Below are 4,651 nucleotides of genomic sequence, written 5' to 3'. Positions count from 1 at the left end.
AGGTACCCAAGGTAATAATGTAATAATGGGATGGGCCATAGTAAAACCAATATCATGTAAGGGACCACAAGTAGTTAGTAATAATGTAATGGGCCCATGGTATTAGTTGATGGTATGAGGGAACCATGATAATAACCCATGGTATTGTATGTATGAGGCCTATATATAGGCTAGAGACTCCAAGTCAAGGAAGATAGTGAAGGATTATTGTATGAACAGACATATGGCTTGTAGAGTGTTCTCCTTCCTTAAGGAGTGAATGTATGGTGTTGCCCTACCTTAAGGGTTTGATAATAAAGAAGCATTTCTATCTATTTCTATCTTGTTATTTCTTGGGTTTATTTCTATTATCATATACTTTTGGGTTAGATCTATAACAAGGGTCTTGATATTAATAAAGAATCATTTCATATTGTTTGTGGGTATATTTGCATTATCTTATATTTTTGTATCTGATCTATAATATTCTTGGGTTAGATCTACAACAAGTGGTATCAGAGCACTTTCTTGGGCACAAAAGTGGAGAATTTTTTTTTATTTTTTGCAGGATTTCGGGGGCGGCAAGTTTGCAGATCCGATCTATATGTTTTGGTGAAGAATCTGCAAAATCTAATTGCAGATATGTATTCTTTGTGAAAAAATAGCCGATTTCAAAAAAAAATCGGTTGAATCGGAGTCCGGATGAAGGAGATATCGCTGATCTAAAAATCAGTGGGGTTGCAGACAATTTTTCAGGGCAGCGAGTTTGTGGCACAAATCTGGACGTCCTGGTGCAACATCTGCAAAATCTAATTGTAGATCTGGATTATTTGTGAAAAAATACCCTAATTCAAAAAAATAATTAGTCGAATCGGAGTCCGGATGAGGGAGATATCGCTGATTTAAAATCAGCTCTTTTTTGCAGAAATTTTGGTGACGGCGGGAGAGTTGCAGCAAAAATCTGAAATTCTAGTGTTTGGATCAAGATTTCTATCACATGGGAAGATGCAGAATGATTGTTCCATTCCTGGAAACAGGTTATAATAGGGATTCTGAGCAATATTGACAGAATTGTGACCATTTCAAATTTTCGCCAATTTTTTGTGATGGCGCGCCTAGATCTGAATTTGAGGGACTTGTATCCATTTGATGGCTCTCATCTAGCCAAATGGATAGCACAAATGGAGAAATGTTTTAGATTGAATTACATCATGGATGATGAGACTCAGCAGAGTGTGGGAACAATGTACTTAGACATTGAAAGACTGTAATGGTGGCAAGGGCATAAACGTTGATGTCGAAGGCCCTTGACTTAGGACAAATTCACAAAAGCTCTTATGGACCACTTTGACCGTAAAGCTAATCTTGTGGATAATCTCACACAGATAGATACACAACCTAGCGAAGATTCTATTTTTACAAGAAAGAAGGAAACCAAGGCACCTAAAGGGTTATTTTCTGCTGGTATCTCCTTATTGCAGGTTCATGGATTCATTCAAAAGGAGAAGATCGTTGTGTCTGTAAATCCTAGTTGTAAGCATAATTTTATCAATGTTAATTTGGCAAAAAAATTGCAAGTTCCAACAAAACACATTGAAAACATACAGGTTGATAATGAGAATGTTCAAGTTTATAAAGATTTGAAGCTTTCTATGGATAAGTATGTGTTGCATTGTGACTTTTATACTTCAGATATGGATAACATGGATGTTGTTTTGGGATATCCTTGGATGGAATCTGTGGGCACGGTCAATATTAATGTGCAAAAGAAATTCCTGAAGCTCTCGTATAAAAAGAAGAAAATTACATTACAGGATATTTCCATCAATAAACAGGTAGAGTCCACGGAGGTTGACGCAGAAGATGTTCCAGGGATTGACATATCAGATGATGAGCATATGATGGTTGACAATCAAACACAAACAGAGGCTGAAGCCAAAAAGGTAACAAGTGCTGACACATCTGATGAGGATTCAGTGGTTGAAGTCATATTGGAAACGAAGACACCACAATAGGCACCACAGCAGGGTGAATTAAAGAAAAAGGCACCGTGGGTTAAAACTTCAACATATCATCACCCACATCACCCCGCAAGAAAACAACCAACAAGATGGCAACCAATTAGTCATAAGGACAACAACCCCCGTATGACGGATAGCGAGGAGCGACGATCCACCTACTACACATCAACACAGGAGAGCTGCCACGGTCAACTTCCATCTCAAGCGAGCGAGGCACCAGCGAGATCGAAGGTTCACCTTTCTCTTGGATGGCTAGATGCACGTTCATGGTACCAGTGGGCTACTCTTTTGAGTAGATCTTATTATTTTTGCTCTTCCCATGTTTCGGGGACGAAACATGCTAAGGGGGTGGAATGTTATATACCTAGGGGGGATAATATGGGGTAACAAGGGAGGTACCCAAGGTAATAATATAATAATGGGATGGGCCATAGTAATAAATAAGGTGGTTAACCCATATCGTGTAAGGGACCACAAGTAGTTAGTAATAATGTAATGGGCCCATGGTATTAGTTGATGATATGAGGGAACCATGGTAATGACCCATGGTATTGTATGTATGAGGCCTATGTAGAGGCTAGAGACTCCAAGTCAAGGAAGATAGTGAAGGATTATTGTATGAAAAGGCATATGGCTTGTGGAGTGTTCTCCTTCCTTAAGGAGTGAATGTATGGTGTTTCCCTACGTTAAGGGTTTGATAATAAAGAAGCATTTCTATCTTGTTATTTCTTGGATTTATTTCTATTATCATATACTTTTGGGTTAGATCTATAACAAGGGTCTTGATATCAATAAAGAATCATTTCATATTTTTTGTGGGTATATTTTCATTATCTTATATTTTTGTATCTGATCTATAATATTCTTGGGTTAGATCTACAACAAGTGGTATCAGAGCACTTTCTTGGGCACAAAAGTGGAGAATTTTCTTTAATTTTTTGCAGGATTTCGAGGGCGGCAAGTTTGCAGATCAGATCTATATGTTTTGGTGAAGAATCTACAAAATCTAATTGCAGATATGTATACTTTGTGAAAAAATAGCCGATTTCAAAAAAAAAATCGGTTGAATCGGAGTCCGGATGAAGGAGATATCGTTGATCTAAAAATCAGTGGGGTTGCAGACAATTTTTCAGGGCGGCGAGTTTTCGGCGTAGATCTGGATGTCCTGGTGCAATATCTGCAAAATCTAATTGTAGATCTGGATTATTTGTGAAAAAATACCCAAATTCATAAAAATAATTAGTCGAATCAGAGTCCGGATGAGGGAGATATCGTTGATTTAAAATCAGCTCCTTTTTGCAGAAATTTTGGTGACAGCGGGAGAGTTGCAGCACAAATCTGAAATTCTAGTGTCTTGATCAAGATTTTTATCACATGGGTAGATGCAGAATGATTATTCCATTTCTGGAAACAGGTTATAATAGGGATTCTGAGCAATATTGACGGAATTGTGACCATTTCAAATTTTCGCCAATTTTTTGTGATGGCGCGCCTAGATCTGAATTTGAGGGACTTGTATCCATTTGATGGCTCTCATCCAGCCAAATGGATAGCACAAATGGAGAAATGTTTTAGATTGAATTACATCATGGATGATGAGACTCAGTTGAGTGTGGGAACAATGTACTTGGACATTGAAAGATTGCAATGGTGGCAAGGGCATCAACGTTGCTGTCGAAGGCCCTTGACTTGGGACAAATTCACAAAAGCTCTTATGGACCACTTTGACCATAAAGCTAATCTTGTGGATAAGCTCACACAGACAGACACACAACCTAGCGAAGATTTTATTTTTACAGGAAAGAAGGAAACTAAGGAACCTAAAGGGTTATTTTCTGCTGGTATCTCCTTATTGCATGTTCATGGATTCATTCAAAAGGAGAAGATCGTTGTGTCTGTAAATCCTAGTTGTAAGCATAATTTTATCAATGTTAATTTGGCAAAAAAATTGCAAGTTCCAACAAAACACATTGAAAACATACAGGTCGATAATGAGGATGTTCAAGTTTATAAAGATTTGAAGCTTTCTATGGATAAGTATGTGTTGCATTGTGACTTTTATACTTCAGATATGGATAACATGGATGTTGTTTTGGGATATCCTTGGATGGAATCTGTGGGCACGGTTAATATTAATGTGCAAAAGAAATTCCTAAAGCTCTGATATAAAAAGAAGAAAATTACATTACAGGATATTTCCATCAATAAACAGGTAGAGTCCACAGAGGTTGACGCAGAAGATGTTCCAGGGACTGACATATCAGATGATGAGAATATGATGGTCGACAATCAAACACAAACAGAGGCTGAAGCTGAAAAGGTAACAAGTGCTGACACATCTGATGAGGATTCAGTGGTTGAAGTCATATTGGAAACGAAGACACCACAACAGGGTGAATTAAAGAAAAAGGCACCGTGGGTTAAAACTTCAACATATCATCACCCACATCACCCCGCAAGAAAACAACCAACAAGATGGCAACCAATTAGTCATAAGAACAACAACCCCCGTATGACAGATAGCGAGGATCGACGATCCACCTACTACACATCAACACAGGAGAGCTGCCACGGTTAACTTCCATCTCAAGCGAGCGAGGCACCAGCGAGATCGAAGGTTCACCTTTCTCTTGGATGGCTAGATGCACGTT

Source organism: Pinus tabuliformis, chromosome J (genome assembly GCF_031772625.1).
Source record: "Pinus tabuliformis cultivar Carrire ecotype Pingquan chromosome J, CPIR1, whole genome shotgun sequence".
Lineage (NCBI taxonomy): Eukaryota > Viridiplantae > Streptophyta > Pinopsida > Pinales > Pinaceae > Pinus > Pinus tabuliformis.
This window is presented reverse-complemented; position numbering follows the sequence as displayed.